Source organism: Canis aureus, chromosome 3, assembly GCF_053574225.1.
Source record: "Canis aureus isolate CA01 chromosome 3, VMU_Caureus_v.1.0, whole genome shotgun sequence".
Classification (NCBI taxonomy): Eukaryota; Metazoa; Chordata; class Mammalia; order Carnivora; family Canidae; genus Canis; species Canis aureus.
In genome coordinates this window covers 73431789-73459616 of record NC_135613.1, presented here as the reverse complement: position 1 = coordinate 73459616, position 27828 = coordinate 73431789, and the positions used below count along the sequence as shown (strand labels likewise).

Genomic DNA, 27828 nt, shown 5'->3' with positions numbered 1-27828 from the left:
GTGGCTCCAATTCTGGACGCATGGGGAGCGTTTTAGAAATGGTTTCTGTTCTTTCTTGTCCTACTTCCACCATGGCTGTGCACACCGGCCCCAGCTCTCTCTCTCTCTTTGCTCCCAGGGCCTTTAGAGAGGCAGGATTCTATTCACTTAAGGGCCAGGCCCACTTTTCAGCCTCACCTTAGCACCACCCTCCCCACAGCCCCTGACCCCACACTGTGGGGTCCCCCTACATCCTAGCCACCCACTCCCCAGTTCTTGCTTGCAACAGTTTTCCTAATGCCTTTCAGTGGCTTCCCATTATCCCGAGGATAAAAGAGGGATTTACCCAGGAACTACCAGGCCTGCCTGGTCTAGCATGTGTTTCCTACTCCAGCCTGTCTCCCCTGCTTGAGGGCCACAGTGGCTCCTTCCGTGCCACGCTCCTTCTGCCTCAGGGCCTTTGCACATGTCATTTCTGTTCCTATGTCAGAATCCTTTCCCAGTCCCAGTCTTGCCTGTCACTCCGATTCCTGGCTCCTTCACCACGTCTCTTTAACACCTCCTGACCTTTTGGCTCGCTTTTCAAATGCTGCATCCTCAGGGCTCTGAACCAGGTTTTCGTGACACACTGATTTGCAGGACCAGTTGATAAGTACCCATCTTGTTCATTAGCCATAAGAGACTACAACTTTCCTTGCGCTGTTGTGGCCTGGAGCTTGGCTGAGGGCTCAGTGCAGAGTGGCTCCTGTCATCAGTAAATGTACTGAAAGAGTGGAGAAGCTGGGGACCCTTTCTTACCCACACTCACATTTCACAGAGGCTAGGTGGGCTTCTTCTCCCCCTGGAAGGGAGATGCTACTCTTCCGGAACATGCTTGTGTGGACTACATAGCGTGCCACCCCAACCTTCATCAGTGGTCCTAGAGGAATGATGATGGAGCACAATTTGAGAGGCAAGCGTGACCCTTCCTCTCATGACTATAGATCCTGTCGCTGCAGCCCTTACGCTGGTCAGCAGAGCCAGCAGGTATCCCTAGGAAGTAATTCAGTCAAACACCTTGGAATTCTAGGAAAGGGCTGCTACTCCAGGTGACTTGGCTTTGGAATTCCTTTTTCCCCAAACAGGCTTTCCCAGCTTGGGTTTGGTGTGTCCCCAACAGGAGGAACTCCAAAAAGCAGCACAGAGAAATGTCTGGAAGGCAATATGCAAGGGCATCCGGGAGCGATTAAATCTGCTTGCCCAAGAACATGGGCCCACCAAGGCGTGTGGTTTCATCTCTCACCCCCTCGAGCAAATGAAGAGGGGGGACAACTGTCACCAAGTCTTCACTTGTGGAGAAAAAGACAGGAACAGAAAGTTTACTCGATCTATGTCAAGTCACACAGACTGGCAAGATTGGAGCCAGGCTTAGAGCTTTAGCTTTCAGAGGCACCCATAGAACCCGGGGACTCTTGGAACCATGTCCATTTTGTCCAAGGTCCTGCACTCCACCGATCAGAACTGTCACCCCATTGGTCTCCCTTGTGTGTGTGCATGTGGGGGGAGGCTGCCCACTTGTTCTCAGTAGCCACGTACCGCTTCCAAACCTGCGCAAGGCCTTTTTGAATTCAAGAGTACTTCCTGCCTTGGGGTTTTGAGACTTGATCTTTCGCTAAAATAATTAAAATCATCCAGGGCTAGAGTGAGAAATGGCCTTAGAATTATCTGGTCTTCCTTCCGCAGCTGAAAATACTGAGGCTGAGGGTTGGGGGTGTTAGAGCTAGGGCTGGGTCTCTTCCTGGCTGGCCGTACCCCTGTCTGTAATGAAGTCCCCATGGCCCTGCCTAGGTGTGGACAATCACAGAGCCTCTCAGGAAACACCCCTCATCCTGTCTCCATCGTGGCTGGGGCTGGGCAGCCTGGTGGCCAGCAGTCCGCCTTCCTGGCTTTGCTGGGGTTCTGTGCCTGGGCCCCTTCCTATAAGCCCTGCCAGCTCCTGCCGGCTTGTTGATCACTTGCTCTGAGCTCCCGGGCTCAGCTTCCCAGGAGGGGAGCCTTCCCACCGCCACCATCACCTGGGAGCAAAGGGGCTCCAGAGCTTCCTTTAGCCCCTGGCTCACGGTTACGTCCCAGGGAGACGTGCGGGAGCCAGGATTTGCATCTTCAGAGTCAGCTGTCGCCTTAAATTTGGATCCTGAGGGGCGGGACGGTGACCGGGCAGGGCCAGGATGAGGGCCCCCCCGGAAGGGAGGGCGGTGGTCCCGGGCGGCACACCTGTCCCTCGGTGGCGCCCCGCCCGCGCCCCCCGCCCGGCTCGAGCTGGAAATGACAACTACAACCGGAGCGGCGCTCAGGCGCCCACGACACAGCCATTCATGCTGCGGGTACACATTCCCCTTAATTGCCAAGGCTCCCAATTAACGTGGGTTGCCGTGTCTGGTGCTGGGCTGCCTCCCGGTCCCCCCCGGTCTACTATTTCCGAGAGAGACACCAGCTCTGTCGCTGTGTGCGTCGCGCTGCCTCCCCGCCCTCCGCCGAGGAAACCCCCGGGCGGGCGGCAGGTGCTGCCCCCCCCCCCCCCGGCCGCAGCCTCCTGTTGCGCGCGCGGCCCGCCCCCCAGGCGCCCTCCGCCACCCGCACCCGCACCCGCACCCGCAGCCGCAGCCGCAGCCGCAGCGGGGCCGCCGCGCGCCTCGATGCCCCCGCCCCCCGCCCGGCCGGGCCCCGCCCCCTCGCGCCCCAGCCCTGCGCAGGAGGGAGGCGGGAAGCCCGCGAGAGCCTCGCCCACCGCCCCGCCCCCGCCGCGCCGCGCCCGGCTGCTCGGACCGCGCGTCCTCCGGGATCGTCTCCGACGCCCCGCGCTGTGCAGGTGAGCGGCGGGCGGCGCGGGAGGCAAAGTTGGGCTCCTCGTCCTCGTCCTCTCCTCCTCGGAGGGCGGGAGGCCCCGGGCGGGGGCCGATCGCGGCCGGGAGTTGCGGGTCGGGGTGTGAGCGGCCCTCGCGGGGCGCCGGGGATGCGCGGGGGCGGGGGCCGCGGCGGTGGGCGTCGGAAGCGGAGCGCGGCCTCTGCGGGGAGGCCCGGGGCGAGGCGGGGGGGGGAGCTGGGGCCCCGCGGAGCCCTGGCTGCTGCCCGCAGCGGGGCTACGGCGTCTTGGAGAAGGCGAAGGGGCAGCTCCCACCGGGGTCCGGCGGGAGCTTCCCCTTTGTTACTGGGAGGCTGTGGACACTTGAGCGCAGCCCGGGCGTGTGAAGACGGGGAGGTGGCTGGACGCGAGCGAGTGTAGACGCACCAGCAATGCAAAATGGGACGGCTGGCTTGGTGCTGGGGGGCATGGGCGGGCGGTGGGCAAGGGGCGGGGGGGGGGGGCGGGCAGGTAAAGAAGGCCTGGGGTTCCAGAGTATGGCACTCCTGAGAACGTCTGCCTGGGTTTCCTCCCTCCTTCTTGTTTATCCAGTCCTGTTTTCTTCCAGGGGCCTCCCTAATCTCCCCCCACCCCCTTCCTCACGCCCAGCCCCCTTCCCCAGCAGGGCTGGCCCTGGCAGGGCCTCCCCCATTGTGTCTTGCTGGGCTTCCGTGGACAGTTGGAAGAGCAGCCCTGGCTCTGGCGCTCGCCTCTGGCTCTTACAAGTGGTGGCTGGTAGAGAAAGCACCCGAGAGTGGGAGCAGCTGCGCTGGAGAAATGGGCCCGGGCAGGCCCCTGCTGCCAACCCCCAGACATGGGGGCCTGGCTGCTGAGCCTTCTGCCCATGAACGCGGCCTCCGTCTCCACTTCCTTTGTTTCCTTGGTGTGGTCCCCTCTGGCTGGGCCCGGATTTCCAGGTTCAGAGATGGATCAGTGGGCAGCCCATGTCCGCTGTGAAGGGACCCCCACCCTGGGGGCCCAGTGCCCGCATCTTGTGGAGGTATGGATGTGTGTATCTGTTTCTGCAACTTAGCCTTTTGCACGTGACCTCCCTGGTAGTTGCCATGGAAACTCCTCTTCAATTCTCAGCCTCCCTTCCTTTTCCTGCCCATTCCTCACCTCCATATCTCTGCCCCTCCCCCCAACACGGTTGCCTGGATACTAGTGATCCCTGGCTTCTCTGGCTGGGCTACCCTGATAGCTGGCTCCTGGGACAGAGGTGGCCGCTCACCCACTCCAGTCTTCCCCACGACACATCACCCCAAACACATATACGTGCATACCACATTACACACACTCTCACACACACCACGCATTCTGTTGCTGCACACACTCCATAAAACACACCACACATACGTGTGTATCAGACCAGATACACTGCATGCATACCAAATTCACCGTACATAGACCACAACGGAACATAGCACCCTCAATGCCACGTATACTGCCCCACTGTCCCTGTGCAGATGCTCTCACACGCATCAACACACACACACACACACAGAACTTCTAGATAGGTCTCAGGCTGGAAGAGAGAGGGTAGTTCTTTGCCCCATCTAGCTCTGTGCCGGGGAGTGTGTGTAGGGCTGGCTCAGGAAGGCCAGAAGGAAAACATCTCCCCAGGAACCCTGTTGGAAGAAGGTAGAAAGAAATGCACTTTCAGATTCCCTCCAAGAGGAGCCCCTCTCCTGGGTATTAGACTCGAGAGGCTGAGCACCAACTAGAAATTCAGTCCCTCCACTGCTGCTTTCTCCCTGCCCTGCCCCTGAGAAAGCCTGAGGCTCCTGGTCCCCGGCTGGTGTCTCATCTCGGCCCCTAAGCTTTCCTGGCTAACAGGACCCAGTGGCTCCGGGACTAGCAGAAGGCTCAGAGCCTCCACAAAGAAGGGAGGACAGGTTGTGGCTGAGCAAGAGAACAAAGGGGCTGGGGGAGGGCAGGGAGAGCACGCAAAGTAGAGGCAAGGCCAGGAGGAGAAGCCGGAAAGAGCAGCAAGGAGAGGAGCTAGGCAGTAAGATGGCACAAGCCGTGCGATCTGTTCCTGTTGGGGGTCCAGACCACCCCTCTCTCCTTAGGCACGTTTTCCTGCTTCTTGTGGCTGCTCCAGCCATGTCTGTGCATCTAGGAGAGGAAGCTGGTTTGCAGAGGGGTCCTGCATTGTCAGGGCTTTTCCGAGCCTCATGGCTTTTATGGTGTTCAGGTGGCAGACAGCAGAGGGAAGAGTCGCCCTCCTGGCCTCCGTGTGCTCTTTGGACTGACTGAGGAGTCATTTCACTCAGTCATGCAGTGAGTTGTCTTAAGTACCCGCTATGTGTTCATCGCTGGGGATACTAGGGCGAGGGAGAAGAGAAATCTAGATTTCTCAGAGCCAGAGGGCCCTTGAGGGAACATCCAATCAGGACATCGTGTAGATGAGGCAACAGGCTCAGAAGTCACGCACCCAGCGTTGGCCCAGGCCTTCTGACTTCTCGGCTGAGATTTGTGACGCACACTCCCATCCCACATCTCTTGTCTTCTTTTCTCTTGCCAGCAACCCTCTGGGGACTGAGATGTCCCTTCCAAATGGGTGGGTGTCCACAGTGGGTACCCAAGTGAGCAAAGAGCCTGCGCCATTATATTTACTTGGAGGGTGTGGCAAGGAGAGGGGGGAGAAGGAGGAGTTGAGCCAGCCCACCTGATCCACCATAAATCAGAGCACACGCTCCCTTGCCCCTGAGCCCTGTTGGACTTAGCTGGCTGCCATCTGGAGGGCAGGCTGTGCCAGGCAGCCCCTAGGACTCACTGTCTAACAAATCACCCACCTGCCTCTGCCTGAGCGCCCTGGAGGAAGCAAAGCAGTCCTGACAGGCACAGTCCCTCGAGGCAGAGAGCCTGTAGCGGCAAGGCTATGAGCCCCGAGGCACAGACCCAGGTTCTGGTCCTGGCTCTTCCCCAAGGGCAAGTGCACTCATTCCACGGATATCCTTTTGGATGCAAACTGGGCTTTTCGAGGGAAGTCAGAAATGGTTTAGATTGATTTCAAGCAGGTGAGAGCCTCCACAATTTTAGACCTCTGTTTCCACATCTGTCAATAGGGGGTTTGGAGTCCATGATTTCTAAGGCATTTCTTCCTCTAATTTTTTGTAGATTATACAATCTTGAAAGAGCCCTTTTCTCTCCAGGTGCCAAATTGTACTCATTATTTCATAATACAGGGTTGCAGCTGAGCTGAGCAGGGAAGGCGCTGGTTTCTGGTTCCTTCGGAGAAAGCCTCTCCTTTTAGCCGGTTGCACAGGAAGGGCTCCAGAAGCTGAGCCCGGGTTTTCTCCTCTTGGGCTGAGGAGCCGGCCCCTCCTAGACCTTGGTCCACCTCTTCTGTTCGGTCAGGATGGAAACAGGCTGGGAAGAGTGTTGACAGAGGTGGCCCCTGGAGAGGATGAGATCCAGGGCCACCGGTTGTGGGTGTGTGAAGTTTCCAAGGGAGAGCCCTCGGCCAGCTGGTCACTGTGGCCTGAGGAGCCGAGCGGGGCCCTCTGTCCCTGATGAGAAGCAGAATATCTCTGGCCCGTACGAAAGCCTGGAACCAACTTGGCAGCCTCTTCTCCGCCCTGGAATAGGAGGGAGGAGGAAAGACCATGACTGGGGGAAGTATGAAGTCAGCCCGGACCCCACACAGGAGCACATTTGGGGCGGGTGGGGTGGGGTGATGGGAGCATGAAGTCCAGGAAGAGGGCCCAGGGCCCTGGGGACCAGGCTTGGCCATGGGAATGTGGCTGTTCCCATTCAGAATATCCGACTTGGGCCAGAGGGGTCAGGAATGAGGGAGTTGGAATGACAGTGACTCCCACACAGCTGGAGGGCAAAGCCAGGCCTCAGAAGAGACCAGAGGCCAAGGTCTTAAATCCAGCAGAGCTGTGAAATGGTGGTCCCGCATTCACTGAGCCCTCCTGCTCAGCTCCACCGGTTGCTTTGCCCTGGCCCTGCCTCCCACCAGGACGGCCCTGCAGCCTTCCTCAGCAGGAACTGCCTGGCACTCACACACACGTGGGCTCACACGTGCACGCACTTTCCCTTTCTGACACATACCTAACCTTCCAGCCCTCCCCCGTGGGCACCTGCTCGCAGGTCCCCACGCACCCTCTCACCTCGCCCAGCTGCAGTCTGGCACCCAGACCATTGTGACGGGCCTCTTCCCTTGCTCTGTCAGCCCCGATCCACTTTACTGGTGATCCCGAGGATGGGGTCCTGCTACATCACACCTCCGGTGACTCTCCCTTGTCCATTACTAAGGACAGGGGCCGGGCTCTGGTGCTCAGGCTCTCATAACCTGGCTGTGGCTACGCTCCCAGCACTGTCCCCACATGGCCAACCCTATCTGCCTATGCTCAGGCCCTGCCCGGAAAGAGCCCTCACCCCGGCCCAGCTGAGTGGAGACTCGTGGCCTTGGGAGACACACAGGCTTGGGTTCTTATCTGGGTTCTGGAGCTTCCTAGTTTTCTTAACTTTCTAAGCCTTGGTTTCTTTATCTGTCAAATGAGCACAAGGACGCTGGGGATGAGCTCTGTAAGGTGCTGTGCTGGGTGCCTGGTGCAGGGCCAACAGTAGATACTGGCGGCTGTGATGATAACGATGGTAGTGATGGTATTATTATGAGAAGGGAGTAACTACTGTTCTATCAGCCTTTGAGGCTCCTCTCGAGTGCTCATTTTTTCAAGTAGTTTTCCCCAGTTCCCAGTACACAGAAATACTCTCCTCTTCCCTGGTCTGCTGAGTATATGGCCTACCGTGCGTGCATTTTAGCTATGTCTGTACGTGCCTTCTCCCCTCCACCTTCCTGACCTCTTCAAACTTTATTTATTTTTTAAAAGATTTTGTTTATTTATTCATGAGAGACACACAGAGAGAGGCAGAAACATAGGCAGACACCCTGTGGGGAGCCTGATGCAGGATTCGATCCCAGGACCCCGGGATAATGACCGGAGCCAAAGGCAGACGCTCAACCACTGAGTCACTCAGGCGCCCTTTCCTGACCTCTGCAAAGGCAAGCCCTGTCCCCCACTCAGTGCCTGGCATGGCACTGGACACAGGGAGAAAGTCCAGTGAGCATGTGGGAACTGAACATATGGGAAAAAGTCCTCACCCACTAGGAGGTGTTGAAAACCCACTGGTCCCTCAGAGCTGTCTCCCTACCCATTGCCCATACCCAGGTACACACCACACAGTCCTAAGGTGAACCTTCCTTTATGCCCGTGCATCCTCTCAGTGTGCTCAGTTCCTTTGGTAGAGTCCAGAAAACAAGGATTTGACCCCCATCTGAGCTCTGGAGGCTTCTAAAGGTCTGGGTCTAAAGTCGGTGGAGGGAAGCTGTTTCCTCCTAGTGTTTTGGTGGGTGGGACTTGACAAAGCCCCAGAGAGCAGAAATGAGGCAGTGGAAGAGAGGGGCTCGAGAGAGGTTTTTAATTCCTTGCATTTAATAAAATGCATAAAATTCTACACAGATGCTCAGGTTGTTCTGAGCTGGATTGAATTATAACTACAAGGGATAATGATACCGACCATCCATTCACTGAGTCAGTGACCTTTATTGAGCAGCTACGGTGCTAAGTGCTAGAGCTTCAGAAATGCCTAGCATGTGCCTCTGCCCCCAAGGGGTTCATCGTCTGATGGGGGAGACACGCTAGTGATGGCAGTACAGAATGTGGGAAGAGGTGGGGGCCTTGGCTCAGGGGGAACAGGGGAAGGAGGGCATGTGGCAGGAGGGAAGGGACAGTGTGTTTCTTGAAATGGAGGCAAACAAGGTTGGGTAAAACCTCCAGCCTTGCGTATACGCCCACGTTCACCCTCTGGAGATAGGACCAGTTTCCAGGTATGCAGGCCCACGGATTGGGGTCTGTCCCCATGCCACTGCTACTCTGAAGCCAGACAATGTGAATATATGCAGAGTACTCTGTAGGCTCAAACACTCAGGCCAGGGCTGTGCTCTCCAGGAGCTGGGCTGGGGGGGTGGAGAAGCACAAGGGGACTGGCCAAGCAGCCTGGTACTGTGGTCTGACTATGGGCAGGGTGACGTGGGCCTGGCCCCAGGCCTCTGGCCCTGGCAGCCGCTCTGAGTTTCTGTTTCAGCCTCTGCGACGGCTTGTCTGGCCTCTCTTGAATGGGCCTTTGTCGGGAGGCATGTGGAGGAGGTGATCCCACTGCTGGCCTGACTCACTCACGTCTGCGCAGCCTGCTGGGGCTCTGGCCCGGGGCTTCTGTGCAGTGCTGCCCACTCCAGATTCCCGGGAACTGGATGAAGTTCCCCTGAGGGAGGGGCCCAGGCCCCTGTGCTTGCACTCAGCAGGCTGGAGTCCTGCTGTCTGACTCACTCTGAGCAACCTCATTGGCCTGTGCTGGGCTGGCCACACAGTATCTGCTCTATGCACCTGCCTCTGAGGGCTGTCCGGAGCAGCCCATGGGGTAAGGGCTGGCATGGCACTCTGAAGACTCACGACTGGCAGTGACCGGGTGTGGGGAGGGGGCGCAGGGAACAGCAGGGCACTGTGCTCCCACTGGTGGATCTTTCCAGAGAAATTCTTAGAAACCAGGCCTGTGTTTGTGATTTGTGAACTCTTTGTATCCCTTTCTAAGGAATATTAGGCCTTATTTCCTCTTCTGGTTAGTTCTTTTCTTCCTTTGACCATGTTCTCTGCCCCAGAAGGAACTCCACGTTAGAGATAAGATGCCCCTGGGTTAAAATAATTTATCTCTACATAATAAAGGAGCTTTGTCCTGGATTGGGTCTGGGCTCTAGAGAAACAGCTTCAAGGCTTGGGGACCTGTGGGTGCACCGTCCTCCATGAGTGAAGGATGTCAGGGGCAGACCCAGAGATGGAGCCATGTGGGGAGGCCCACAGTGCGATGAGAGGGACCCAATAGGAACCACCCTGGGAGGGGTCAGTATAATGATGGTCTGGGCCCAGGGCCTTGCCATGCTGGTAGGCTATCCAGCTGCCTTGAGGCAGTACAGGGAATTCAGTAAAGTGTCACAGCCACTGTCAGCCCCTTGGGCCTCCTACAGCGTCACTGTCCTCTGCTCTCTCTTCCATCCCAGGCTTTGAATCCTCTCTGTTCATCAGCTGCTCTTTGGAACTTTGTAAGGGGGCCAAACATTTCAAGTTGGGTTATTAAACAGAATAATTGATATTTAATGTTAATTTGAGGGGCACTTAAAATGCAAATCAAGGGAACAGGTTGCATTTTCCTCTGGAGGCCACAGATCCATCAGTGACCTCTGGTTGGACCCAAAGCACTTGTTTTAAACGCAGCTGTAAAAGCCTTTGCTGGATTTTGGCTCTGTGATTCTGAACCATAAAAGCCTGACTGCTATTACAGGAGCATCAGACACCATGAACAGGGCACAGGGCTCCACACTGCTTTGCCAGGAAGGTGAACAGATGTGGGAGTGATGGGAGGGGGTTGGAGGCTGTTTTGTTTTTAACTGAACTTAAAATTCTGTATTATTATTTTTTAAATATTTTTTTTATTCATGAGAGACACAGAGAGAGGCAGAGACACAGGCAGAGAGAGAAGCAGGTTCATGATGGAGACTCGATCCCAGGACCCTGGGGTCATGACCTGAGCCGAAAGCAGACACTCAACCACTGAGCCACCCAGGTGCCCCTTGCGTTATTTTTTTTTTTTTTTAACAGATTTTATTTTATTTTTTGAACAGGGTCCGGGTTAGGGTTACTGAACAATGACAGATTTACTGAAAAATCAAGCAGATAGTACAGAGAGATCCAATATAATCCCCCCTGCACACAGTTTCCCCAAGTTTTAACATCTTATGTTAGTGTGGTATATTTGTCACAATCGAGGAATCAACACTGATACGTTACTATTAACTACAGTCCATACTTCATTCAGATTTCTTCGGTTTTTACCTAATGTCCCTCTTCTGCTCCAGGAGCACCACGCCCCGCAGAGTTGTTCTGTCTCCTTAGGCTCTTCTTGGCTCTGACAGCTTCTCAGACCTGCCTGGTTTTTTATGACCTTGACAGTTTGGGGGAGGAGGCTCACGTCGATTGCAGGATACCCCTGTCTGATGTTTTTCTCGTGACTCGACTGAGCTTATCGATTTGGGGGAGGAAAATCACAGGGGTGAGATGCTACTTTGATCGCATCACGTCACCATCAAGGGCACGTACTATCAGCTTGAATCATCATTGTTGATGTTCCCCCACACGCACCCCCCAGCACAATTCCAGGGCCTGCTGATTAGAGCTGGGCTCTTTCAGACATCAGTCTGTCAGCTAGCCCTTGCTCGCTGTCCCACCTCAGCTCTTGCAAGTCATGGGGTAGCACAGAGGCTTTTCAGCCCTGAGAGCTTCATTAAGGAGAGCATAAAACAGCAAGTGCCATGTGCCAAAGCAGTGCTGATGACAGGCAATAGGTGCTCGCTGAGTCTGAGGAAAGATGAAGACAGCCAGTCCATAGGCCGGGGTGGTAGTTGGACCAGGACAACTTTCTCAACTTTGGCTGTGCATTGGTGGAGGCATTCTAAGTGGTGGGAACAGAATATACAGAGGCGTGGAGATCAATGCATGCTTGGCAGGAGACAGGAATCGACTATCTTAGCTGAAAGCATGGAAGAAAATACTGGAAGGGAAGAAAAGGCCTAGACCTAGAGATATTTATGTGCCACAATAAAAAGTTTCTATTTTTAAAAAAATGGATGGGATACTCGGGCACCGTGAATGCGTTTGAGTTTGAGAGGGAAGTAATCAGAATGCCAATTAGATAACTCAGGCAGTAGTCAGTCTGTCTGGGACAAACGGACAGGAGGGGGTTGAAGGTGAGGGCAGCTGTTGCAATGTGAGGCAAGCTGCTGCAGCCACCAGGGAAGTGGCAGTGAAGGTTCTGGAGTGGAGCGAGCCATTGGAAGAAAAGGCCAGATCAGAGAGATACTGCGGGAGTCAGCATGGCTGGGACTCTGCCGAAGATAGAGTGTGCAGGCTGGGAGGCAGGGAGGCTGGGAGGCTGGGAGGAAACCTGTGGACAGGGTTAGACGGTAAGCTCCTGGAGGGGGACTGTGTCATTCTAGTACCCTCAGTGATAGTTCTCGGCCGTCAATAAAGGTTCATTAACTTGACTCCTAGAAGGGTACTAGTGCCACTCCTTCCAAAGTTACACCTTGGAAGGTGCAACATTACCTTTCTGTGCTCCATCTACATGCAGGCAGATCTGAGCTGTCTGGAGAGCAGTCTGATTTCAAAGCTCCGGTGACAGTGTCAGTGACCATTGGGATGGGAAGTTATTTACCTCTGAAAAGAAGCATTTGGTGAAATTAAAACATCTTCCCTTGGGAGAATGTTGTGGGTGGGGGTCTGATTTGGAGTGGAACTGGTCTTCAGTTCTATACCCTGATCTGATTCTGAGCCACACCGGAAAAAAGCAGGGTTGGCAGCTGGGCAGCCCCCTCTGAAAGGCTGCCAGGGGCCGGGCTGGTAGTTCTGTGGGCTTCCCGAAGCTCCAATGAACAGGATCACCTACAACTGGCTGGGTACACTGTCCTGCTGTGGCATAAATGCTCTGGTGTTCTGCAGGGCAGAACAGGGTGCCCAGCAGCTGTCAAGAGGGGCGGAGGCTGAGGAGGGAGACCAGGGTGCCTCAGCTGGGATGGGGCAGAGGTGTGAGCCGCTGGGTTCCAGCGCTGGCTGACGGGCCAGGCCTCCCCTCTCCTCCCAAGGGGCTGCCCAGGCAGTATTGGGCAGAGTTGGGCAAACAAGAATGACATTGTGCATGCTGAAGTTAGACAGACCTAGCTAACTTTATTTGGGTTATTCTCATCCTGGTTTTTCCCTTGGGTCAAGGTCAGAACACTCCCATCAAAAGAGCCCACCTTGGACTTGGGTCAAGGTCAGCACTTTCATTTCCCTGAGTGCCCCTGCATTGCCACAGCGGCCAAGGGAGCATCCAGAAAGAGTGGAAGGGCACGGTTGGCATTTGGCCCCCACAGAGTTAGGAGCCGTTGCCTGCGATGCCACTGTTTGCTGTGGGTTGTGGGCAAGTCACTTGACTGTGGGCCTTGCCGCTTCGGATCTGTAAAATGGCAGGTACCCAACATCACATGTGGTGGTGATATTCCTGTGAGCTAGTGCTTGTGAAGATGTCTGGCAAGTAGGCTGTCTTACAAATGGTCAGCGTTATGGACACCACCATTTCCACCTCCTGCCCCTACAGCCCCCAGGGCAGGGATCAGGAGCAGGGAGGGGGGAACACACAAAATACAGTTGCTCCCCTTTCCTCTTACAGCAGCCACAGGTACACTCGGGGGTCCAGGGAGGAAGAGTCTCTGTCCTGGTATATCTTGTCCTGGTGTCCCCTAAACCCAAGAGGTGGGACGGTTAGGGCTGCCTTAGGCATGGTACCCCGGTTCTGCAGACATCTGCATGACCCTGCCTGTGAGTCTCAGGGCCCAGCCCTCCCTGGAGGACACACTGAAGGGGCTTCTCGTGGAGACAGTGGCTTCTCCCAGAAGGACTTTGGCTTCAAAAAAAGACTGGGCATCGGGGCGGGTTGCTGGGTATCTCCAGGGCTGGGCCTCAGGCTCCCGTACCCTGTCCAGCGGAGAGCACGTGCCTTCAGTTGGGCAGCAGCCCTGTAGCCGGGGGGCTCCAGATGCTTTCCCCTGGAGCAGCAACTATCTGTTGACCTTCCCCCTCCGCCCTGCCCCCCCCCAACCCTCCCCTCCACCATAGTGCATTTTCCTTTCTCTGCTCTTTGGAGCATCTGCAGGACTAGGGCCTGCAGGGGGAGGGTGGAGGCCCCCTAGGGCCTTACAGGGAGGACAGCAGCTCGGAGGCTTGTTCACGGTTTCTCCAGAGCAGACCCTCTGGTCTCTCAGTCGTCCCCACCTCTCTGCTTTGCCACCTGTGTTGCCTCTTCTCCTTCCCTCTCATTTCTATCTCTGCAGGGATTCTGGCCCCAGACAGACCTCGGCTCATCATGTGGCCTCTTTGTCCCCCCTGTGTCAGCCTCTCCTGTATACTTCCCTTTGGGCACATGCCCTTTTCACTTTCTCTTCCTCTAGGATTTCCTTCCTCTTCTGGTACCTCAGGCCTTCTGTGTATCTTGCTGCCGTGTCTCTGGATGTGGGCTGTCCCGTTGTGGACAGCATGTCACCAGCTCCGGCTGCCCTGGTGACACCTGCTCTCCCCATGCCACTTGGCTGTGACCCTGGGTGACAGTGGAGGTTTCTCTTGGGGCAGGACAAGGCAGTGGCTCGGAGGGGGGGGGGACTTTTGAGCCCGTCCAGCCCTGCTCTGACTGTGTCTGCTGCAGGCCGAGGCCCCTCCCCACCAGTCAGGAGGACGCTAGAGCCTTCCGGAGCTTGGAGGAAGAAAGCAGGGGAGGGAGAAGAAGGGATCAGGGCTCTTCCCCCGGGTTCCAGCTCCTTCTCTTTTTCTCTTCTCCATTTTCCGTGAGAACATAGAAGAGCATGGAGGGGGAGCTGAGGGAAGAGTCGGGGAGTGATCACAGTCATAATGCTGGTGCTTAAAGAATAGTCCTGTTTGCCCGGCACAGAGCTCAGCTCCAACATGACAGCTCTTTTTGTGGCAAAGAGCAGAAACCCAGCTCCATCCTGGTTGGACAAGGCAGGTATCATAGTCAGAGCTGGACTGCGGAATGGGCAGCGCTAGTGTGGGAGCTGTGGGCCAGAGCACACCCAGCCCCAGCCCGTTCCCTGTCCCTTCTCTGCACACCTCTCTCCCCACCAGCTCTTCCCCTGTGGGCTGCTGTCTGACACCCCCACAGCCTCCCTGACCCCCACACCTCACAGCTTGGCAGCCTTGACCCTTCCTCCCTTGGTTCTCATGATATGACAGCCCCTGGGGGAACAATGAGGTCTTGGACCCATTCCTTTTAGCCAGGAGATCTATAGGGTTGGAGTGGGGGAGGAGCCCTCCCCCCTCCAAAAGGAGATGCCCTTCTCAGAAGGGAAGGCTCTGGGCAGGCCAGCAATAATTGCCCATGCACAAAAGTGATTTCTTCTCATCCTCACAGCTCCTGAGATGCAAGGTGTTATTCTACATTTCAGATGCAAAGGCTCCAAGAGGTAGAGTCACTTGCGCAAGGCCACAAAACCACTGAGTGGCAGGGTAGTAGAGTGGTTCAGAGCAAGGACTCTGGAGCCTGATTGTTCGGGTTTAAATCCAGGCTCTGCTACTTCCCAGCTCCAGGACTTTGGGCAAAGTACTTCACTTTCCTGGCCTCAGTTTCTCCATCTGTCTAATGGGGATGATTGTCATCATAGCCACTTTCTAGAACCGCTGTAAGGGTTAAATGAGTTAGTATATTTAAACCACCAAGAACAGTTCTTGGCATGACACAAATGCACCCTAATCAGCTGTGCAATTCTGTAATCTGTTAAAAAAAAAATCACCCTCCTGAGTAAACAGCTCTCTATCCAACAAGGGACTATAAATTCTCTCTCAAGGGTGAGCTGGCAGGCACTGTATATTCACTGTATGAATATGTATGAAGCTAGAGATGCTGGGGAGCTTGGTTGGTGATGTTCACTCAGAGGCAGGAGCGCCCTCTCTTGTGGCCCTCTGTGCAGAGCTCGGCCCATTAGACTGGGGTAGGAGCGAGGAACAGGGTAGGAGCTGCCTGGGGAGCAGGCCCCCTGTCCTCGGGCAGCCCCAGTATGGGTGGCCCACCCAGAGGATGTGAGTCCTCCCCTGTGATGAGTCCCAGGCTCCCAGCGGGAAGCCTACCCATCCTCCACCAGCAGGGAGGCCCACAAAACTGGGTTAAAGTCTAGAATCCAGCTGTCACCTGCCAGGGGACTGCACTTTCTCCACCTTGATTTCTTTGCCTTTAAAATGGGTTCGATGGTGGTGCATCGAACCTACTTCATAGGCTATTTATTGTGATTATTACCAGCTCTTGTACCAGTTCAGGCGCCCAGACTGGGCTTCAGATATGGGCTTCCTGTCTCAGACTCTTTAGTTTTCATGTTTCCTTCCATGGAGTTTATAGGACTCCTTTGTTCCATGCAGACCTGTGTCCCCCGCCCCAAACCCCCAATTGCCAGCACCTTGCTCATTCCTACCACCAAGTTCACTGCTTCCCACCACCTAGGAGACTCCCCTGTCTTTCCTCCACCTTCCCCTTTGCACTCTCGTCAAGGCTGTGCTCCAGGAAGTGCACAGCGTGAGTGGGGACTGGGCTTTGTGAGAGCTGCAAGGAGCCCCAGCGCTGAACATCTCTCCTCAGGAGCTTCGTGGGTGCCCCTCAGCTCCGGGGCACCCAGCTCATGTGCATGGACCCGGGGCAGAGGCATACTGGCCTGGGGGTGGGAGGTGGGCAGCGCTGCCCAGAGGCGTTCAGTCAGCGAGGCTGCAGCTACATCTCAAAGCCCAGATGAGGAAGGGGAATTCTAGGCAGCTTCCCGGGGCCAAAGATGATCAGGAGTCTGGCCTGTATTTTACAGAAACAGATAACGAAGCTCGTGGCCTTGGGCCACTGTGGTTGGGGAGCTCCGGGGTCAGAGTTCAGGGCATCCATTTGGGGGTTTGAGACCACAGTGTGGTCCTGGCCTTCCAGGTCACTGGTCAAACACCACATCCTGAAAAGGGGCAAACACCACATCCTGGAAGCAGCCGAGGTGCAGAGGAGCCGGAGTGCTGGGCTCAGCAGGGAGTGTGGCAAAGTGCCTTCTGAGCTCTTCCAGACACAGCTGTCAAGTAGATGGTTCCCGTCCTTTTGTTCTCCGCTTTCTCTTTATTCTCGAACATAAAGCCGCAAGAGAGCATTAGGCTACAGCACCCAAGATGGGAAGCAGAAAGGTGATGAGCAGTTCAGACAGGAAAGGGCCTCTGGTGAGAGCGAATGCCGAGGATGTCTGGTTGCCCTGGCGTGGATGGGGAAGAGGGGGGCATTGGCTGTGGAAATGGGGTACCAGAGAAGATCAAGAATATTCTAACCTTTCCAGCTGAGGCATTATCACACCTAAATTGTCATAACGGTACAGCACATTCCAAAGCCAAACCCCGGGTTTGGACAATATCTACTGCCTTGTGCAGGCCACTCCCCCAGCATGTGTACCCGAGAAGTACTGGTCCCACCTGTGAGGTGCACGCATGGCCCTTTCACAGAGTCCCAGGCTAAGGAGGCCTGAGAAGCCTGCGGGGGCCAGTCCCCCATCTCCAAAAAGCTCTTGACACAAATAGATCAGATAGTCTCATCTGTTTTCCTGCCGGACAGTAAGACTTGCCAATCAACATCTTAGGCACATGAAGAACCCACCTCTGTGTCAGTAAATCAGACCAATTTATTGGTGATGTTTCTTAGTCCTTAGCTGGCCTTGGACTATTCAGATCTAGGCCACCTGCACCAAGCTCAGGCACACGGCATGGCCAGGATCATTGGAAAGGACTTTCTGTTTTTTTCGTTGTTTTTTTTTCTTCTAATTTTTTTCCCCTCCTGTTTTTTTTCCCTCCTGTTGAGAGACTAAGGGTTGGGCTTCAAGCCTTCTGTAGGTCCTCTCTGGATCAATGCCATTGCTCACCGTCCAGAAGCCACCACTGTCCCCCTGAATGTCTCTGGTCAAATGTGGTCTTCCATTGGAGAGCTGAGGAGCCTGTCAGGGGCTTCCCTCCTACCCTCCTCTCTTGGCCCTGGTGGCCCCCATCCCTGCTGGTGCCCTCTCTTCTTCTCTGCCACCCTCATGGCCTCCTGTCCCTCAACCCTGGCCTGCCCAGGTCCCACCCAGTCCCAGCACACCAGAGCCCGAGACTGGAGCCGCCAACAGCTGTGTGGCCTGCCTGGCTGCGTGAGTCGGCTGCATCACTGCTCTGTTGGGGCCTCAGTCTCCTCAAATAAAAACTAAGAGCTTTCATCTCCATCGTTCTAACCCTGGCGTGCTGCGATGCTGGCTCCATCTGGTAAACCTCACATCTTGGGTTTTATCCTATTTATACACAGTGCAGCCTTCTTTTACCAGGTTTCTTTGTTGCAAATTTGGATACATCACAGGCTAAATTATATGCAGTAACAGTCCAGGATAGCCAGTTAGCCTAAACAATGGGGCCCAGGCATTCTGTGACCCTGTGACCCCATCAGAGGGTCCCTTCCAGCATGTCCTGTCTGGGTGGGGGGAGGAGCTCATCTTTATTGGGGGGGATCCTGCCGGGATCCTGCCAGGACCCATGCCTTGGTGGTCCCTCTGGGCATGTTTTCCATGGGCTGAGTCTGAAAGAAGGCAAACAGGTGAGATGCTCGGGATGGACGGGGTGCAAGGCTTTAGGGGTGGAGGGACGGAGGGATGAGCGTGAGCTAATCAAGTCTCACTGTAATTTGGAGCCTGTGCACTTTAGAGGGAGGTTGTTTTGGAGTTATTTTCACAATAGAACCGGGTATACTGCTCTACCTCACTGCTGCATGGAATCAAAACTAATAGAGCATGTTGCTATATCATCAACTAGTGGCTGCTTTTTCTGAGCAGCTTTTACCCAGCAATTATGTGAAATTATGTGACTCAGAATGGAAAGATAATCGCCAGAGAAACTCTTCTGATTGCTTTCTCCGGCACATGCAGAGAGCGACTCTGCAAAAGGCAGGAAGGCCAGGGAACAACACTGACACGGAAGGGCTGCTGCCACCTGAAATGCCAGCCGTTGACCAGTGTGGACAGAACAGAACAGGAGGGGGAAGGGAAACGAGTGAAAACCTGAATTCTTTTTCATGAGATGCTACAGAGGGAGCAGAATGTGGCTGGTCCCATTTTCCAGCTGGGAAGGGGAGTCTAAAGGGTCTAGAAATTCAGAGCTGGGGAGCGGCAGAAAGAGGAGGCATCGGAGTCTCCTGGTGATGATGTTTCCCAAACCCCAGGCCCTGAGAGCCACATTCGTAGGCACCGCCCCCCCCAAACACACACAGAGGCCCGGGGCCTCCCATGCATGTGGAGGCTAGTGTGGCCACCTGAGCCCCTTCTCCCAGAGATCCTCCCTCTTCTCTTCCATCTACTCCTTAGACTCTGTAGCCTGGAAGGGAGACTTGACACTTCTACGCTCAGCACCCACCCGTAGCCAGCCCCAGGCAGCTCTGCTTCCTTTCTGGGAGAGAGAAATGTGTGGTAACTGGGAGGACTGGGGAGGGCGTGGGCCATGAGGGGCGGTTATGTGGGAGGGCAGGGAGGCCCAGACTGGGTTTCTTGGTCCAGCAGTGAGAGAAGGACATTGTGTGCCTTTTCAGAGGCTCCGTATGTGTGTTTGGCCACTTGACTCCGGGGCAATGCCAGTGGTACCAATGAGACTTTCAAAAATGGGTGTAGGGGCCAAGAGGCAGCCTGAGAAGGCCTGTGCTGAGGTGTGGCCGGTGTAGGCCAGGCTTGGGCAGCAGCTTGGAGGAGCAGGGAGTTGGTCACTTTCCAGATCTGTAACAGTATTTCTTTGAGCTCACTGTAACTTGATCAGAAATGCTTTCCTCAGAACACAAAGACAGGTCTTTACTCTTCAGCTTGGCATTCGAGATCCTCCACCATCTGACTTATCAGAATTCTCACCATCTACCGCCCATGCTCTACTCAACAGGGTTGTTCACTGTTTGGAAGGTTGCTTACTCTAGAAATGGCAAATACTTGGCAGGTTGCTGGCCCAGCCCTCTCCAGTGCCAGGCAGGCATGACTAAGGGATGAGGCCCTCTCTCTCGATGGACCTCATCCAGAGCCCTTCTGAGGTAGCTGCTTTGGGTAGCCACCATTGAAAGAAGTGCCTTGAGGATCAACTGGAACTGGACTTGAACTGAGTACTGTTTGTTATCCCTGCCTCCCATTTTCCCTTCTCAGTGCATCAGTTCATGCTATGTCCTCTGCCAGAATGCCCTTAGTTTCTCTCTTCCTGCCCCGTCCATCAAAATCCAATCCTCCTTTCACTGCTGAAATGTCAGCTCCTCCGTGAGAATGCCCCTGGTTCCCTTGTGAATTGCCTGTTGTCCCCTTCCCTGCCCCGATGGACTCTCCCTTGTAGTCTCTACCTCTGCCTCTCATAAAGCTCTCATCACTCTTGCTGAGGTGCCAGAGCATAGGCTGCCAAACCCTGCCAATCCTTGGAAGCTGAGGCTATGTCTTGTTTGTCTATTTATCTCTTGCAGAGCCCAGAACAGTATGGCCCTTTCTAGGATTCAGTGTGTGTTTGTAGGATGGACTTGAATCTGAGCAGCTGTGGAGGGGATTTGGGGAGTTGATGGAAAGGTATGGCAGGGACTAGTGTGCTGGAATCCTTGACGTGTCTTTCCTGCTCCCAGGAGGGGCCAAAAACCCTTCTCCTGGCTAGCAGCCAGTACCAGCTGCTGTCCCAACCAAGAGGGAGGGCATTACACTGAGGCTAGAATATGAGAAGGCAGGTCAGAATTATTGAGATCACCTTCCAATCTGTCCACAGAAAGGTGAAATGAAAACATTGCAGATAAACAAAATAACTGAATTTGTAACCAATAGAGCTTCATTAAAGAAAATTCTAAAAAGATGTTCTTGAGGATCAAAGAAAATGTCTGGATGGATGGCTAGGATTCAAAAAGAATCATGAAGACATCGGCTAGTAAATACATTGTATTAGTTATCTCCTGCGGCATAACAAACAAGCCCCAAACAATAGCATTAGTTATCTTGTAAGGTTTCCAAGGCTAGGAATGAGGCAGCAGCTTGGCCGTGTGGTTCTGCTCTGAGTCATTAACGAGGGTGCAGTCAGGCTGTCAGCCAGGGGGGCAATCATGTGGAAGCTTGGAGGATCTGCCTCCAAGCTCAAGCTCACTTACGTGGTTTGTGGCAGGTGTACTTCCCTGAACTGAGGCCCTCTGTTTTCTGCCACGTGGGCCTCTCCACAGGGATGCCTGAATATCCTTAAGACATGGCAGGTGATTTTTCCCTAAGAGCAAGCAATGAGAGAGAGAGAGAGAGAGAGAGAGAAAGAGAGAAAGAGAGAGAAAGCCATGGTGCCTTTTGTAATCTACTATTGGGAATGACACGTTAATTCCACTGTGTTTTATTGGCCACACAGTGCAGTGTAGAAGGGAACTCTACAAGGCTGTCAATTCCAGGGGGTACTGGAGACCAACACACACGTAAATCAAAACAAACGTGTTTCCATGAAACATAAATACTAATATCTATGTCCTAGAATTAAAAAAAGAACTGAAAGCTTTACAATAATAGCATATATGTTAGGGGGGAGGTGGTTTGTATTTTTGTATTTTTCAGGAACGGTATTATACCTAGTAAGTATGATACCTTTTAACGTTAGACTTTTACAGTCTTTGTTAACTCAAATACTGTCTTAGTCTCCTTGGGCAGCTATAATACAGGATCATAGACTAGGTGACTGACTCAATAATAGAGGTTTATTTCTCACAGTTCTAGAGGCTGTAAATTCAAGGTCAAGGTATGCTGGCAAATTTAGTGTCTGATGAGAGCCTTCCTCCTGAGTCACAGATGGCCATCTTCTCACTGAGGCCTCACTTAGTGGGAGAGGCGAGAGAGTTCTCTTTTATAAGGGCACCCATACTGTTCGTGAGGGCTCTCCCTCAGGACCTAATCACCTCTCAAAGGCCCATCTCTAAATATGTCACATTGAGAATTAGGTTCCAGTACATGAATTTGGGGTACACAAACAGTCCAAAGCAAACACACGTGGTAAAGTTCCAAAGCTCACTATTAAGACTAGCAATAGCATGTATAATTGCTCAACCAGTAGAGGGAGACAGTGAATAAGAAGAAAAAAAATAGTCAAAAATAAGAAAAAAAAAAAGTCAAAAGAGAAACAAGTCAGACCAAATATATCAGTCAATAGTCATAATAAAGTTAAATGGGATAAAATTGGCAGTTAACAGAAATTATCAGGTGGATTTTTTTTTTTGGAATTTTTTTTAAATGTAGGTTTTTGCCGTTTATAAGTTGATAAAATGCACATATAATATATAAGGACACAGGAAGGTAGAAAGTGAAATAGAATTTAAGACAGAGAGAGGATCACTATATAATCCTAAAGGATCCAACTCACAGGCCAATATAAGAATTTTAAACTTTCTTTTAGAATATTGTAAGAAACACAGTGATAAATATGTAAATCCTTCCTCATAGAGGTAGCTTTTAAAGCACCTACCTTAATTTTTGATAGGCCCAACAGTCAAAAAAGAATAAGAAAATATATAGAAATATAAATAACACAGTTAATAATCTTAATTTGTTGGGCACACAGAACTTTCTTCCCAAGAATCAAGGAATTCACAGTCTTCTAATAATTGAAATATAATTTTTAAAATAACTAACCATATAATAGGTCAGTAAATTTTGAGGTATCTGTATCCTCAGACCATGTTTTCTGACCACAGTGCACATCAGTTAGAAGTCGATTACAAAGGTAAATTTTAAAAATCACTATACTTTTGGACATTTAACACACATGGCTTCATAATTCTTGGTAAGAAATCATGGTACAGGGGATCCTTGGGTGGCTCAGTGGTCAGGATCGAGTCCCGCATTCAGGCTCCCTGCATGGAGCCTACTTTTCCCTCTGCCCGTGTCTCTGCCTCTTTTTCTCTCTGTGTCTCTCATGAATAAATAAAATCTTAAAAAAAAAAAAAAAGGAAGAAATCATGGTGCAAATTTAAAGTACTAAAAACTAAACAATAATCCAAAACCACATTTCAAAGCTCGTATGTTGGGGTGAAAGTGGCATTTTAGAGGATTATAGTCTTTGAGGCTGATATTAGAGAAGAAAGGCTAATTATTAATGAACCAAGTATCCATCATAAGAAGATAAATATAAAGAAAGAATAATAGGATAAAGTCAAAGAACACATAAGGGCAGAATGAAGGACAATTTAAAACACAGTAAAGGGGATCAGCAAAACCAAGAGCCGGTTCTTGAAAAGACATGAAATAGGTGAACATCTGGTAAAGGTGAAGAAAAAAGAGCGCCATCACAAATAAACAATGTTAGGAATGCAAAAATGAGAAATAACCACAGATCCAACAGAAATGAGTGGTTTCTTTCATTTCTTTTCTTTTTTTAAGATTTCATCTATTTATTCACGAGAGACACAGAGAGAGAGAGAGAGGCAGAGACACAGGCAGAGGGAGAAGCAGGCTCCATGCAGGGAGCCTGATGTGGGACTCGATCCCTGGTCTCCAGATCACACCCGGGGCTGAAGGTGGAGCTAAACCGCTGAGCCACCCGGCTGCCCAAATGAGTGGTTTCTAAAGATACATAGAAAATACTATAAACAACTTTATGGCAATAAATTTGAAAACAGAAAAGAGCACATTGCTATAAAAAATTATACTCATTAAATATGTACAAGAAGAAGAGAAATCTGAAGAATGTCATGGCCATTAATGAATTGGAAAAGCAATCGAAAATCCCCCCACAAAGAAAAGACTAAGATGATTTTATCATTTAGTTCTACCAGACAGTCAAAGAACAGATTATCTCAGTCTTCTGTAAACTCTTCCAGGGAATAACAAGAGAGGAAATACTTGCTCTGTGAGGCCAGGACTACCACGTTACCAGGCAAGGTCAACACAATAAAATAAAAATTGCAGCCCAATTTTACTCATGCACATAAGTGCAAAAATCCTAAACAAAATACCAGCAAACCAAATCCATCTATTTACTAAGAAGACAATGTATTGGTCTTATCCCACCAATGCAAGGATGATTTGACATTAGATGACCCATGCACATAATTTATTTCATTGATAAAGGTAAAAACTATAGATATAGAACACTCATTCATAATTAATGTAAAACAAAAACATCTTGGAGAACCAGGATTAGAGGGGGGATTTTTAAAACATTAGAAGAAATCTATTTAAAATCAGTAATTCCCTTCTTTTTATGGCTGAACAATATTTCATTGTATATATGCCACATTTTCTTTATCATTCCTCACCATGCACACAAAAGATAATTATGTGAGGTGATGGAGGTGTTAACTGATCTTATTGTGGCAATATTTTGCAGACTAAACGTGCATCAGATAAATCATCACACCTTAAACAATACAATGTTAGATGTCATATCACAGTAAAGCTGAAAAAAATTAAAAATAAACACACATAAAAATGAAATACAAGTAAAAAATAAAACCAGTAATAAGACTGCATGTATGTGAGTGTGTGTGTCCAGTATTACTGCTTCTATTCTACATTTTACTGTAAGGCCTAGCAGGACAGAAGAAATGAAAACCAACAGTGTAAGCATTGGCAAAGAAGAAACAGCACTGTGTCATTTGCAGATGATATGTCAGAGAAAACCCAAAGGAATCTATAGGTAAATTATTAGAAATAATAAGAGTTTAGTGAGATTATTGGATTTAAGATCAATATGCACAAATCAATTACCTTTCTCTACACCAGGAAAAATTAGAAAACACACACAAGAGATAGCATTTAAAATAACAATAAGAAGTAAAAGGCACCTAGGAATAAGTCTAGTAGAAGATGTGCAAGACCTATATGAAAGCATTTATAAAACTGTTATAGGACATTAAAAAGGACATAAACCAATGAAAAGACTCAAGATTACAGGAATACTGGTTCTCCCCAGGTGGTTCTACACATAGATCCATTGATGTTGCAATGAGAACTCCAACAGTTTTAGATAAATTTGACAGTCTGATTCTAAAATTTATATGTAAATTTTAGACCAAATATAGACCAAAAATAGGGTATTCCTGAGGGAAAAGGGGAAGAGGAAGAGAGGAAAGAGGAAAATGAAGAGGGGAATTTCTTTTACCACATGGGAAGATTGCTATCAGGTTGTAACAATTAGGCATGGATTCTGATGCAGGAACATATTGACCAATAGGTCAAAAGAGAAGTCGCAGAAATAGAAACACCTGAGTAGAAACCAGGTATATGACGAAAGTGGCATTACATCTCAGGAGGAAAGGTGGGGGACGGGTTGCCAACAAATAGTGCCAGGACGACTGCTTGTCAGTATGGGAAAAAAGTAAAAATTAGATCCCTATCTCAAGCTTTACATGAACACCAATTCTGGGTGGAATAAAGATTTAAATGTAAAAGACAAAGCTACAAAATGTCCAGAAGAAAATTCTTCCTGACTCAGGCTGACAGTATCTTCAACAAAACCCAAAAAATCATCACATTCAATTACATTAGAATTAAGACATTCTGTTCATTGAAAGCAACAAAAGATGAAAAGACAAGCCACTAATTGGGAAGAGACATTTGCAGTACTTAATGACAAAGATTTCGAATCCAGAATACTAAATGAATAATACTAATAATGGCAACCCACTTGAAAAATGAACCAAAGACATGAAAGACACATCACTGCTGAAGGAACAGGAATGGCAAAGAAACAGAAGCCCAAGTCCATTACTGAGTGATCAAATTAAGACCATACTTTGCACCTGTAGATTGGCGGAAAGTATGCAGTCTGGCAATATCGAGGCTTGATAGGGATGCAGAGTAACAGGGACAGTCATGCAACTGGTAGGATGTGGAAACGGGCATGTGGGAAAACAATTTGCAAGTATTCTGTAAGGTTGACGATTTGCATACCATACCACCCAATGACCTCACTCCTAGACCTGTCTCTAGAACATATATTTTCCTACTGCAGAGTGACCCACTCATGGGCCTAGCCTTTTTATTTTAAAAAGGGAAACTATAGAAAATATCAGAGGTTGTCATTCATTTTAAGTATTATTTTGCAATGTTGTCCCAGGTATATATGAATATATATTTGCACTGAGTTCCAGCGTAAAAAGTATTTCATATGACAATGATGGCAAAAAATGTGAAAAACAGTGTCTTGCGTGTGTGCCCTGGGCAGTGTGCAGAGAAATGTTCACAGCTGTGTTATTTACAACCACGCAAAATGGGAAAACCAAAAAAGATAATCAAGTGGCAGAGCATGGACAGGATAATTAACCCACATAGTGGGATACCACACAACCTCAGAAGTGAACGAGCTAGGGTCACGTGTCGTGATGGATGAATCTTAGGAACATAATGTTGAACAAAAAAAGCCAGTCCCGGAAGACTGTAAACAACATAATATCACAATTACAAGGCTCAAAAGAGCTCCACTAAACACTCGTATTAATATCTGTGCGATAAATAGATTTTTAAGAAGAAGAGCAGGAGAGATAGCCAGACAATCAAAGTTCTGAAACCAGCCACGACATCCATGGACCTTGAAAACACGATGCTAAGTGGAAGAAGCCAGATACCAAAGGCTACAGATTGTACGATTCTTCTACATGAAGTGTCTGGAATAGGCGAATCCACAGAGAGAGGGGAGATGATGGTTGTCAGGGGCCAGGGGGTGGAGAGAACAGAACAGGAGCAACTGCTGATGGGGACAGGGTTGCTTTCTGGGGTGATGAACACGTTATGGAATCAGTGCTGATGGCTGCACAGTTTTCTGAATGTACTGAAAAGCACTGGATTGTACACTTTTAAGTGACTTTCATGGTATGTGAATTATATCTTAATCTAAAAACGTCTTTGAGTAGGGTGCCTGGGTGGCTCAGTCAGTGATGCATCCGACCTTGGTTTCGGCTCAGGTCATGATCTCAGGGTCCTGGATGGAGCCCTGCCTTGCCAGGCTCCGTGCTCAGTGGGGTCTCCTGGAGATTCTCCCTCTGCCTCTGCCCCTCCTCCCGCTCACATGCATTCTTTTTCTCAAATAAATAAATAAATCTTTTTTAAAAATGCCTTTGAAGAACAAGCCAATGATGACAAATGTATGGGTACTTGTTGTCCAGGATACTGATCACCTGTGGGAGTGAGGCAGAGGGAGGGGGGGATGGGTTGGAAGAAAGTACAGGTAAATGCAGCAGGTGTTTGTAAAGGTCTAGTTCTTAAATTACCGGTGTTCGTCTTACTGAGCTTCATTATACGCGTGTGCTACATGCACTTTTATAGATACAGAACATGTAAAATTGAAAAGAATTGCAAATCTTAGATGAATGGCATTAGAAGCAAATTACTGCCTTTTGGTAAACACTTCCTGGGAGGCTTTCTCTCATGGGCCCCGCGGAGCTGGATGCAGTTGTTCTGACCTCTGGTGGCTGAGAGGTGAAGGGCAGCTGGGGCTGCTTGCTTGCGGCCTGAGAGGCAATGGGGGTGATCCCTCGGAGCCAGCATGGTCCTGGCCACTCGATACCAGTCCAGGGTGCAGGCCACTGCCAGGCTCACCCCCATAAAGGGTGGACAGCCTTGTGCTTTTCTAGTTTGGGCTTTTCTCCCCACTTTTCCTTGCTGGCTCATCACCACACTTGTGTAAGCCCAGGAGTGAGGTGTGTGTCATGGCACTGAACTCTGTCCCTGGAAGGGACCAGCTGGCCACCTTCCACCTCTGTCCAGAGGACCCATCCTGGGGACCCTGGCCCCAAAGACAGGGGCTTGATGAGCTCACGAGGGCATCAAAGCACCTTTGTTTGACCAAACCGCCTTCCTGGAGGAGTATTAACTCCATGAAACCTGTGGGAAGCATCGACTCGGGCACTTTAGAAGTGAGGGTGTCGGGCATCTCGGGGTTTACCACATGGAGACCAGTGAACAGCAAGCCTCCCCAGCCCCGTGTGGCTGGCTGGGCTAGAGAGGCATTCACTTACCTGCCCCATTCAGTCTCATCAAACGTGGGGAACCTGGCCGGGAAGTCCCAAACCTCTTAGTGACCTGGAGGTGGCCTCAAGAGGAGGGTGCAGCAGAGGGTCATTACCAAAGCCCTGGGGGCTTTCTGGCTTGGGCATGGGAGAGGCAGCGTGGGCTCTCAAGGAGGGCTCCCCAAGGCTCTGCTGCTCACTGTCCTGCGTGTCCAGCTCAGGCAGGCTCTTCCCCTACAGGATGGGTCAGTCCCTGCGCCTACCGATTGCATTGATTCTGTTGTAGGAATTGAATTAATGCAGGCAGAGCTCTCCTTAAGAGTTGGGCAAACGGCAGCTGCTTCTGCTCTATCACTTTCATGGTGTCG

The 27828-nt window shown here is 51.2% G+C and overlaps 1 protein-coding gene across 2 annotated transcripts in view; it reads left to right on the top strand.

The window, feature by feature from the left end:
* The first annotated feature begins 2677 nt into the window (after window positions 1-2677).
* Window positions 2678-27828, top strand: part of FXYD6 (FXYD domain containing ion transport regulator 6) — a 30963-nt gene continuing 5812 nt past the window's right edge. The window contains exon 1 of one of the 2 annotated variants that reach the window (XM_077893701.1): window positions 2678-2827. The gene's annotated coding sequence lies outside the window, so the exon portion shown is untranslated. The remainder of the gene's footprint in view (window positions 2828-27828) is intronic. The other variant, XM_077893700.1, reaches the window with a different exon arrangement.